The sequence below is a fragment of the Antechinus flavipes genome, chromosome 4, assembly GCF_016432865.1.
Source record: "Antechinus flavipes isolate AdamAnt ecotype Samford, QLD, Australia chromosome 4, AdamAnt_v2, whole genome shotgun sequence".
In the NCBI taxonomy this organism is placed as follows: domain Eukaryota; kingdom Metazoa; phylum Chordata; class Mammalia; order Dasyuromorphia; family Dasyuridae; genus Antechinus; species Antechinus flavipes.
Window position 1 is genome coordinate 50,980,919 of NC_067401.1, and position 13,074 is coordinate 50,993,992.

General features: G+C 34.8%; 1 protein-coding gene across 1 annotated transcript in view; it reads right to left on the bottom strand.

Annotated features, from left to right (window-relative positions):
- Positions 1-13,074, bottom strand: part of CAPZA1 (capping actin protein of muscle Z-line subunit alpha 1) — a 42,254-nt gene that overhangs the window by 19,510 nt on the left and 9,670 nt on the right. The window lies entirely within an intron of this gene.

Genomic DNA, 13,074 nt, shown 5'->3' on the forward strand with positions numbered 1-13,074 from the left:
CTAACTGTATTATGTTGTAGAGATACAAATAAGAAAAAAGAAAGACAGTTCCTGTCCCCAAGGAGCTTCTGATCTGAAAGGGGAAGATAATATTCAAAAGAAAACTGAGTGGGGTAGGGAAGAGCAAAAGAGACCTGGCATGGGGAAGTCAGTCAGTAAAAACCCAAAACAGGGCAGTCAGGTAAGAAATGAGGAGGCAACAATAAAAATTCTGTACTTCTAAAAATATGGGGGGTGTGCATAGGGCAGGAAGGAGACAGACAAAGGATCACTAATAATAATTTAGAAGCAATTTAGAACAGAACCCTCTACTCATTTAATATTCTGAAGGGTCACTATAGATAGCAAAAAGAAAAAGTACTGTAGAATTACTAGATTCCTAACTTGTAATCTTTCTTAGATCTACATTTGAAATAGAAACAACTTATAAGTGTCTTTTGCAAAAAATATTAACTATTTGCTATACAATCTGGCAACAGCTACAAAGGAAACATTTTGACATTTCAGTGAAATAAGGTGCTTTTTTTTTTTAGTATTTTCACTCTCCTAGTCACACTATTCTTGTCAAGATTCTTCTTAAAACACAGAATCCCAAATATAACAGATATGGGCTGATCAGGGTAGGGTCATCCATGTTGGATACCATGCTTCTTCTGGGGAAAGGTATATTCTCAAAAGAAAAAGAGCATTTTCTTAATCCAAGTAGGCTTTCAATCTCAAAAACAACTGGTGAAAGTTGTTTTCATCAAGTGGGTATTGCTTATAGAGTTAAAATTTTTGCTAATTAGAATATTTGTTGGGGGGGATCAATAAAAAGTCTTAGGGAAAAGCATGGTAAACATAAACAGAAGACTTGTAGAACACAGGAAACTCTTCAAACTAGATGTCCTCTGGATTTTAAAAGTTCATTTTAATAAGCATTTATTCAGTTCTTACTAAGTACAAGGCACTGTCTTACCACTGGGGATAGTAAGACAAAAATTTTGCCTGCCTTCAAAGAATTTATATTTTATTCAAGGGAAAGATATATACAAATAAGCAAATATAAAATGATTTCAGGAAGAAATCAGGGAAGGCTTATTACCAAAAAAGATTGTACCTGATCTGAATTTTGAAGAAAACTAGGGATTTTAAATGGCAGAGATGAAGATCATAGGATTTTAGATTCACACCCTAAAGTTAACTTAGAAGCTATTTAATCCAACTTTCACATTTTATAGATGAGGAAACTGAGGCCTAAGAAATTTAAAATGATCTGCTCAAGATCATACAAGCAGAAAGTATCAATGGCAGACTATTAATGTAGTTCTTCTGACTCCTGCACAACCATATTTTCCCCACTCTACCACACTGCCTTCTTATAATACATTGTCTGCAAAGGCAAAGAAGGGATAGGATCATATGTCTAGTCTGAGCTGTAGCTAGGAAGACACTGGATGTCCTTTGTATGAGAATGGACACTCCTGGTAGGAAGTTTATTTTACTTTCAACTATTCCCTATCCAGTAATACTGACTCTACCCCCTTCTCTTTTAAAAAACATTCTTGACTAAAATAAAATGGCCATTCCTATATACATGTATATATATACATACATACATATATATATATATGAACAAAAAGAGGGTACAGGATATTGAAGATTTGTGTAAAAGTGCTTTTTATTTTTCTTTTTTTTTTTTTGCTGAGGCAATTGGGGTTAAGTGACTTACCCAGAGTCACACAGCCAGCATGGATTAAGTATCTAAGACCAGATTTGAATTCAGGTCCTCCTGACTTCAGGGCTGGTATGCTATCCATTATGTTACCTAGCTGCCCCAAGTGCTTTTTTCTTAAAATAATTTAATATGTAGCATTCAAAACTACTGCTTATTTTCCTTTCTTTTTCTCTTCTCAGCATTAAGGGGGGAGGAAGGGGAAGACAACTCAGAGACTTCTCCCCCATATTCCCTCCACCCGCCTTGGCTACTCTATCCCTCTATCCTTTTTAACTTTTCTACTCCATCTCCATTGGAAGGAAAAAAAAAAAAATCCTAATCCTATGCAACAAATATGCGCAATCAAGCAAAACAAATCCCCACATTGTCCAAAAATGCATATCTTATTCTCCACCTCAAATCTACTAGCTCTTTAGTCAAAATGGGACTAGCATGTTTTATCCTAAATAATCTAGACAGGTATTCATAGAATTCTCAAGTCTTTCAAACTTGTTTTTCTTTATAATTGTGATTATATTATAAGCCTTCCTAGGTTTCCCTGAAACCATTCATTTAGTCATTTCTTATGGTAAAATAATATTTTATAATGTTCACACACCACAATTTGCACAGGTTTTCCCAAATGGATACATTCTTATATGCTACTTCTTTGATCTTTTTTTCCTCCATTAATCTCCCTGAATTTGTTTTGCTTGTGGCACTCCTCAGGATTCTAGCATCTCATAATGATCCCTCTCTTCCATCTTGCTAGGTCTACTGGATTTAATGTATTTATATACCAAATTGTATCTATGTTCAATACTGTGTATTTCACTAAGAGGGTCATCTATACCCACTCTCCTCCTTTCCTCCATGTTTAAATATTTATTATTATTATTATTCCTTTTTTTTTTTTTTTTAAACAGCAGCTTATTACCCTCTCCTCTTTATTCTCTTAAAATCTCTAAAACAGAATCTATATCCAAGGGCCTTTTTTCTTATTAGTTCTCTTCAATGCTCTTAGAAAACATCAAGGTTTTGTTTTGTCTTGATCTATTCTTAGGATGTTTTGTTAGTCCAAATCTCCCTGACTCCACCTAAAGTTTTCTTGGAAGAGATACTATGGTTTAACATTTCCTTCTCCAGCTGACTTTATGGAAGAGGAACTAAGGCAAAAGAGTAAAGTGACTTGTCCAGGGTCACTTAGTTACTGTCTGAGGTCAAATTTGAATTCAGGTTCTCCAGACTCCAGGGCTAAAGCTCTAGTCTTACATTATCAGTTCCTTCCAATTGTGCAAATATGATTGTTCTGCTGTTTTCTGGGCTTTTGTATTTGTATTATTAAGCTCCTACCCAGCTCTGAGCTTTTCATTAGAAATGATTTAAAATCCTCTAGTCCATTAAAAATCTAGGTTTTTTTCTCTTATAGAATTGTACTAATAACTTTTTGAGGGGTAAATTATTCCCTACAAGTCTAGTTCTTTTGTCTTTTGCAATACTCTTAAGATCTATGATTTATGGAAGATACTGTCAGGTCTTGTGTTATATTAACTGCATTTCCTTGGTACTTGAACTCTTTTCTAGATGCTTGTGGCATTATTTTCTTTGATGTAGAAATCTGTGATATTCCTGGGACTTCTGTTTTTGGTGTTTCTTTCAGGAGGTACTTCCTATATTCTACATTTTGCCCTCTGGTTCAAATACAGTTGGGCAGTTTTCATTTATAATTTCCTGAAATAAATTTCCCAGGATTTAAAAAACAAACAAACATGTTTTCAGGGAGTCTAATGATTCTTAAATGACCTCTACCTGGTTTTCAGGTCAGTTTTTTAATACCAAATTATCTTGTGTATTCTTTCACTCATTTTTATCTTTTAATTTTGTCCTTGGAATTGGATTTCTAATTGGCTTATAGTCTAGTTCTTAAGGAATCTGTTAATTAGTTAAGAATGACCACTTTCCCTTCTAAGCTATTTATTCTCCTTCAGGTTCTTTGTTCAAGAGTTTTAATTTCATTTTCAATGTCGTGTTTTACTTCTTCTAGGCATTTGTTTAGTTCTTGAGGAAAATTTTTCTCCCGTATCACAACTTGAGTTGTCACAAAATTACTAGCTCCTTCTTCTAAGAGTCATCTATAATTAGGAAAAAAAAAAAACAAAAACAAAAAACCAAAATCTGTTTAAATTAGTCATTTCCAAGGTTTTACACCACTGGATGAGTGTGTGCTTGTGCCCACACATCTGTGAAGATTGTGCTTGCCCTGGAGGATGAGGTGGAGAAGACTATTTTGATGCCCCTGGGCAGAAATTTAGTCATGCAAGCCTCAGGTTCTGGTCTGTCTCTAGTCATGTTAGGAGGCTGCCAGATTGTTTATCTAAGTCTGTACTGGCTTTGTCGGTTGCTCCCTTTCCTACTGACAGTAGGCATTTGTCTGGGTTTCAGTGTAGTTCTGAGGTGTTAAAAAAAAAAAAAATCACTTTAAAAAAAAAAAAAATCATTGTTTAGCCCAGTGTAAGTTTCCGGTCTTTGCTACAAATTTATGTTACACATTTTTTTTTTTTAAATTTTAATAGCTTTTTATTTACAAGTTATATGCATGGGTAATTTTACAGCATTGACAATTGCCAAACCTTTTGTTCCAATTTTTGCCCTTCTTCCCCCCACCCCTTCCTCTAGATGGCAGGATGATCAATACATGTTAAATATATTAGAGTATAAATTAAATACAAACTAAATATTATGTTACATAATTTTAACAGGGCTCCCAAATCAACAGTGGAATCCTTTTATAACTCCCTAACAGATTTGCTCTTCAAATGGCTACTTAGAATCTGTTCATCCCTCTTCACACCTTCCACTATACCACAACTCTCTCAGCTGACTCACCTCATACCTCATTCAAAAAACAGACCATTCGACAAAAGCTCCCTCCCATCTTTCATCTCTCAGAAGTCTATCTTCACCTTCACCTTTCTCATGAAGGAGTTTAACATCATCCTTGCTAAATGCATCTTTAATTTTACCTGATCCCATCTTTTTCAGACTGTTTCCTCTATCATTCCTACTCTTTAATCCTCAATCTCAATCCTAACAATCTCAATCATGCAATAGTTCCTGCATTACTATTTATTTACTGCTATTTGCCTATATCTCTTCTCCCCTTCTAAGTTAGTCATTGAGAAAGCTTTCTTTACTCCAATTGAGTCAAAAGATATGAACAGATAGTTTTCTTTCTTTCTTTTTTATAACTTCTTATTGATAGACCCATGCCAGGGTAATTTTTTACAGCATTATCCCTTGCATTCACTTCTGTTCCGATTTTTCCCCTCCCTCCCTCCCCCCCTCCCCCAGATGGCAAGCAGTCCTTTATATGTTGAATAGGTTACAGTATATCCTAGATACAATATATGTGTGCAGAACCAAACAGTTTTCTTGTTGCACAGGGAGAATTGAATTCAGAAGGTATAAATAACCCGGAACAGATAGTTTTCTAAGAAAGAAATCCAAGCTACCAATATGCTATTTGAAAAAAAAAATGCTCCAAATCACTAATAAATATTCATAATAATGATAGAAATGCAAATTAAATCAACCCAGGTTCCATCTCACATCCATCAGATTGGCAAAGTTGATGGAAATGTCCAATTCACTCTCTTTTTAAAAGAGGCATATTTATATGGTTCTAAGCATAAAGGACCTATTTTAGAGATGGGAAATGAGAAGAGTTTTCTAGTGAAGTCAGAAGCGAGGAGAGCAGAAGCTTCAATGACACATGCAACATTCAAACTGGACCACAAAGTCTTGAGAGGAGAGGGTTTTGGTATGAGATTATACAATGCAGATATTCAAATAAAGTAAGAACATATGCCAACTAGTTTTACAGGGAGTAGATGGTGGGAGGGTGGTGTGGGTCAGGGAGAGAGGAGACAGGAAGATGGATTTCTATTGCGTGTGTGTGTGTGTGTGTGTGTGTGTAGTCCAAGGAAGAAATAATCAGTGGCCCTGGGTATCATACAAAACCAGTTCTGTAAGTTTTGAAAATTTATACCGAACAATAGACTTCTTTTTCCTTTAGCATAATACCGGTCAGTTTGGCCCTTTTTGTGTCTAACACAAGAAAATATTTTAGTATGTTAAGGTAGTGTGTGGTTAGCATTAAAAATATAAATCAGTTAAAAAATGGAGAAGCAGGCTAAAAAAAAAAATTTTTTTTTTGATTTTAACATTGTTTTTTTTTTTTTATTTAATAATAACTTTGTATTGACAGAATCCATGCCAGGATAATTTTTACACGACATTATCCCTTAAAAAAAAAAATTTAGATAGAAGCACTTTCCCACCATATCACTAAACTTCAGGGCAACAATGACAGCAATAGCAATGACAACTCAAACTTATGTAACACATTTCTAACAAGTGAAATTTATTATGTTGTGAAATATAAGTATCTTCATTTTCTAGATGAAATTGAGTTTCAGTGATTTTTCCAAGTCACAACTAATAAATTTTGAAGTAAGGATTCAATTCAGCAAACATGTATTAAGTATCTATGAGAGGCAAATATGCTTAAACTCAGATTTTTCCTTACTGTTCTTCACATCATATCATACTGTTTCAAAAAATAAAGCATAATAAAAGTGGCTGAATCTTCTAAGATTGTGTTGTTGCTGGGGAGGCAAAGTATTTGGTTTCAACAGTAAATAGAAGGGCTTGACTGCTTTGAATCTGTACTTATTTATTACTGCCCCCTAGAGTCCTATTGTTGTTTGTCCTATCAGAATATCAGAGAGCTATCTCATGACATGCCCATGAATTGGATTTAAGGGAGAAAAGATTGGGCAAAGCCACCAGCCTCACTTTCTACACTGGAGCCATCTGGGTCAACAGCAATTAGAGGGCTTGACTGCTCTGAATCTGTACTTAATTCATCACTGCCCTTAGAACCCACCCCAGCAAACTGAGCTAGCCCCTATTCCCTTCTCCTCAGACTTACTATTAAGACAGCATTGGCTATACTGAACATGACCAGAATTACAATGCTGTTTCTATGTAAAAAGATATTTAAGATCCAAACAGTCAATTTACAAATAAATTTTTACATTTCAGTTCTTTCATAAAAGAGGAATTCAATCATTTATCAAATCCTGGAATCTATCTACTTCGCTGCCCCTCATGGTATCTACTGAATGCAAAAGATTATCTGAAAAATATGAACTGATATACAGAATTAGAGTTATCTTCAACACAAAAATCTATTAAGGTAAATTGAACTAAAGTATCATTGCCAAGAAGTAGGTTGGAGAAGCAAAATAATAAAAGCAAAAAAAACAAAAAACAAAACAAAACAAAAAAAACACCAGTTGTCAAAGAGAATTCTTCACTTTGGCATTCATTATCTATATTATCCCGGGACAATCTCCCTAGATTTCAGGTTCCTTATCTAAAGAATAGGAATATTATATTATCAACTTTACAGGATTGGTAGGAGACCAATGTTTTGCAAATCTGAAACTGTATTAAGGATGACGCTGATGATGTAAAAAAGAGGAAAAAGGGAGAAAGGATTGGGCAAAGCCACCAGCCTCACTTTCTACACTGGAGCCATCTGGGTCAACAGCAATTAGAGGGCTTGACTGCTCTGAATCTGTACTTAATTCTTCACTGCCCTTAGAACCCACCCCAGCAAACTGAGCTAGCCCCTATTCCCTTCTCCTCAGACTTACTATTAAGACAGCATTGGCTATACTGAACATGACCAGAATTACAATGCTGTTTCTATGTAAAAAGATATTTTTAGTGCAAACTACTATGTTTGTAGCAGCTTTTTTTGTAGTAGCAAAGAATTGGAAAATTAGTAGATGCCCATCAACTGGGGAATGGCTGAACAATTGTGGTAATGAAATATTATTGCTCTCTAAAAAATGATGAATAAGCTGATTTTAGAAAGGCTTGGAAAGATTTACAGGAACTGATGCTGAGTGAAACAAGTTAAAAAAAAGATTGTGCTATGATCAACTATGAAAGACTTGGTTCTTCTCAGTGATTCAGTTATCCAAAGCAATCCCAATAGACTCTGGACAGAAAATGCCATCTGCAACCAGAGAAAGAACTAAGACTGAATGTAAATCAACACATACTATGTTCACTCCACCCTCACCCCTCCTTTCTCCATTGGTTCTTCTCTTTTGCTCCAATTTTTCTCTCCCAACATGATTCATAAAGCAATGTGAATTAAAAATAAATTTAAAAAAAGAAAGATGATGATTTATGTGGAAACGGAAACCTAGGCCTGTGTTAATCTGTTATGCTTCTAGAAAGCTTGACATTACTGCAAAGTCTGTGGCTAGATCTGTTATTGGTAACCTAGATATCTTGCTTCCGTCTAGGTAGAAAAAGAAAAGGTTTGTATTACTTGCTTATGTAATTTTTGACATTATCTGCTAATAATTTACCTCTCTAGAGCTATTTGGAACTATGCTCAAAAAGTTATCAAACTGTGCATACCCTTCGATCCAGCAGTGTTTCTACTGGGCTTATATAGCAAAGAAATCTTAAAGAAGGGAAAGGGACCTGCATGTGCACGGATGTTTGTGGCACGTCTCTTTGTAGTAGCAAGAAACTGGAAACTGAGTGGATGCCCATCAATTGGAGAATGGTTGAATAAATTGTGGTACATGAATATTATGGAATATTATTGTTCGGTAAGAAATGACCAGCAGAAGGATTTCAGAAAGGTCTGAAGAGACTTACATGAACTGATGCTGAGTAAAATGAGCAGGAGCAGGAGCAGGAGATCATTATATACTTCAACAACAATACTATATGAAGATCAATTCTGATGGACCTGGCCATCTTCAACAATGAGATGAACCAAAGGATCCCCAATAGAGCAGTAATGAATTAAACCAGCTACACCCAGCGAAAGAACTCTATTTTTGTCCATCTGTATTTTTGATTTCCTTCACAGATTAATAGTACATACACTATTTCAAACTCCCGATTCTTTTTGTACAGCAAAATAACTGTTAGGATATGTATGCTTATATTGTATTTAATTTATATTTTAACATACTTAACATGCCATCAGGGGGAGAGGATGGGAGAAAGGAGGGAAAAAATGGGAACAAAAGGTTTGGCAATTGCCAATGCTGTAAAATTACCCATGCATATAATTTGTAAATAAAAAGTTATAATAATAAAAAATAAATAAATAAAAATTTTACCTTTCTCTAAATCTGGAGGTGTTAAATTGTTTGGCTCTGAAAATATTCATAACCAGTTCTATAGATTCGGCACTCTCCTTCCCATTACTGCATAGTTCTTCTGGTTTGATTTTACACCTTCTATCCTATTTCCATGAGACTATATGAAATTTTGCTTTGTGCCACTATGCAAAGATTCTTGCTAACATGACATGATTTGAGATTGAGGCAAGTCTCTTATGTAGCTACATGTAATAACTAAAAAGGAAATATGTTTTGGCCACTCAATTAACAGAACTATTTGGTGAATTAGCTTCTGAATATATACTTAAAAGGAGCATTATGTTGATAATAATTACACTTATTTAGTGATTTTGAAGCTAAGCTAAAAAAAAAAATGAAGCTAAAAAAGCTAAGCTAAGCTTTAGAAAGCTAAAACTTTCATTCTTACAAAGCAGCAGGCTGGTGTGAAGAGGGGGAAACCAGCAGTTTTGGGGCTAAGAAGAACTAGGCCCAAGTCTTATATCTTTTGCTTTGTCTCATACCATGTGACTTGCTAATGTACAACCACAGAAAAGTTTCTACACTAGAAGTTACCCAAACTGATTAAACTGCATGTCACAATAGAGACTGTAAAGGGTTAAACAAGTTTAAACAAAGTTTTCCAAGATACCCAACTGTTCCAACTGGGCAGATTCATTTCAAGAAATGAACATTCCAAATTAAGGCAACTCTGAGATACCATTATACACCTCTCAGATTGGCTAAGATGACAGGAAAAGATAATGTTGAATGTTGGAGGGGATGTGGGGACACCGATACATTGTTGGTGGAGTTATGAATATATCCAGCCATTCTGGAGAGCGATTTGGAACTATGCTCAAAAAGTTATCAGACTGTGCATACCCTTTGACCCAGCAGTGTTACTATTGGCTTATATTCCAAAGAGATTTTAAAGAAGGGAAAGGGACCTGTATGTTTAAGAATGTTTGTAGCAGCCCTTTTCATAGTGACTAAAACTGGAAATTGAATAGATGCCCATCAACTGGAGAATGGCTGAATAAATTGTGGCATATGAATGTTATGGAATATTATTGTTCTGTAAGAAATGACCAGCAGGATGAATACAGAGAGTCTTGGAGAGACCTACATGAACTGATGCTAAGTGAAATGAGCAGGACCAGGAGATCATTATATACTTCAACAACAATATGATGATCAATTCTAATGGATGTGGTTCTTTTTAACAATGAGAGAATCCAAATCAATTCCAATTGTTCAATAATGAAGAAAACTAGCTACCTAGCAAAAGAACTACAGGAAATGAGTGTGGACCACAACATATCATTTCCTTTCCTGTTTTTGTCCGCTTGCATTTTTATTTTCCTTCTCAGGTTATTTTTACCTTATTTCTAAGTCCGATTTTTCTTGTGCAGCAAGCTAATTGATATGTATACATATATTGTGTTTAACATATACTTTAACATATTTAACATCTATTGGTCTACCTGCCATCTAGGGAAGGGGGTGGGGGGAAAAAGGGGAAAAGTTGGAACAGAAGGTTTTGCAAGGGTCAATGCTGAAAAATTACCCTTGCATATATCTTGTAAATAAAAAGCTATTTAAAAAAAAAAAAGAGCATTCAAGGATGAAAATGAATTAAGCACTGGCGATACAAAGAAAGGTAGAAGATACTCCCTATTCTCCAAGAACTCACAGTCTAATGGGGAGAGTGAGGACAGAGAAATGACACACACAATATATCTATAGGTATATGTGTATCTCTCTGTATGTATACAACATTTATAAATAACCAATAGAAAGAAAACACTAAAATTTAGAGGTGTCAGAAAAAGCTTCCTGGAGAAGGTTCCCAACTTTTAGCTGTAATTTGAAGCCAAGAGGTACAGATAAAAAAGAACATTCTAAGCATCGTGGACAATCAAGTGAAAATGTCTAGGGGTCGGGAGTATATTTTTTGAAAGAATAGTACAGAGGGCAGTGTCATTGGACTGAGGACGAAGGAATATAAGGTGTAAAACACTAGAAAAGTAGGTGAAAACAAGTTGTGAAGGGCTTTGAACCCCAAACAAAAAGTTTTATTTGAACTTGGAAGTGACTGGGAGCCAATAAACTTTATTGAATAGGAGCAACATGTCAAATCTATGGAACTTGAATCCACATCTTCTTGGCTTTGAGGCCAAATCTGAATTTACCCCAAAATCTTGGTCATTTTCTTCCTCAGATGGGTAATTAATTCCATAACTAATAAATGAAAGTGACAGAATAGGGATGTACTGCATTTGAGACACAGCTCAGCAATTGGTACTATTACAAAAGCCAATCTTTTTAAAACACCAACATTTCTCTGATGATGCTACGAATCACAGGACACAAAATCTTCGTATAAAATGTATGGTAATGTGCTACAGCATATGAAAATGCTATTTGGTAACCCTGACAACATGATAATAATAAATGTTGACCGTTAAAAGTTATCAGAGTATAGTCTTACCACACAGATTAAGACAGGGATTTGAATAGAATGAAATCATTTTGGTTCTGAAGATACCCTATTCTAATATAGTAGTTTTAGCAAGTATTTAGGTTTTGTTTGGTTTGTACTGGTTTATAGTATGTTTTGAATTGTATTTGATATGCTTTTTTACTAGCTGCTATCAAGTAGGCAAAATCTGTATCTGAATATTTCTGTCTCCAAGGTCACAGATCAGAGAATTTCAGAATTAGAAGGCTAAGCAGTCATTTTGATCTAATTTACATCTGTTAAAAAACTGTCATTATAATATACTCTGACTGGTTCCCCCCACCCCCATTGTTTCATTAAAACTTTGATAAATTGTGTCTTATTTCCTTAAAATGTTGAATTGCCAGCTAATCTGATAAATTAACACAACCTTCTCCCACAACAACTCCATGTTGATAGGACTTTTAAATTCTTTTTAAAAAATCTGTTTACATTTCTTTTTTTAAAAATTAAAACTTTATTTTCAAAACCTATGCATTGATAATTTTCAACATTCACCTTTACAAAATCTTGTATTCCTAATTTTTCCCCCTCCCTCCTTCCCCCTAAAAAGCAAGGAAATATAATGTTAAATAGATACAATTCTTCTATACATATTTCCACAATTATCATGCTGCACAAGAAAAATCAGATCAAAAAGGGAAAAAAATGAGAAAGAAAAGGAAAGTAAGCAAACAGCAACAACAACAAAAATGAAAATACTATGTTATGATTTACTTTCAGTCCCGCAGTCCTCTCTCTCTAGGTACAGATGGCTCTCTCCATCACAAGATCCTTGGAAATAGCTTGCATCACTGCACTGTTGAAAAGAGCCATGTCCATCAGAATTGATCATGGTGTAAATCTTGCTTACAATATTTTCTTGGTTCTGCTCACTTAACATCAGTTCATGTAAGTCTTTCTTTCTGAAATCAATCCTGCTGATCCTTTCTTATTATAATCCATAACATTCATGTACCATAACTTATTTAGCTGTTCCCCAACAGCTTTCAGTTTCTTGAAACTACAAAAATAGCTGCCACAAACATTTTTGCACATGTGGGTCCCTTTCTCTCCTTTATGATCTCTTTGAGACATAGGCCAGTAGAGATACTGCTGGATCAAAGGGCATGCACGTTTTGATAGTCCTGTGGGCATAGTTCTAAATGCTCTCCAGAATAGTTGGATCAATTTACAACTCCACCAACAATGTATTAGTGTCTCACTTTTCCCATATTCCCGCCAATATTCATCATTATTTTTTCCTGTCATTTTAGTCTCTCTGAGAGGTGTGTAGTGGTACCTCAGAGTTGTTTTAATTTGCATTTCTCTGATTAAGTGATTTAAAGCACCTTTTCATATGACTAGAAATGGTTTCAATTTCATCTGAAAATTGTTCATATGCTTTGACTCTTTATCAATTGTTGAATGGATTGAATTCTTATTAATTTGAGTCAATTCACTATGTTTTAGAAATGAGGCCTTTCTCAGAACACTTGGTTGTAAACATTTTTTTCCCTCAGTTTATTTCTTTCCTTCTAATCTTGTCTGCATTGATTGTACAAAAAACTTTTTAACTTATTATAATCAAAATTATCCATTTTGCATTCCATAATGTAACTCTAGTTCTTCTTTGGCCACAATTCCTTCCT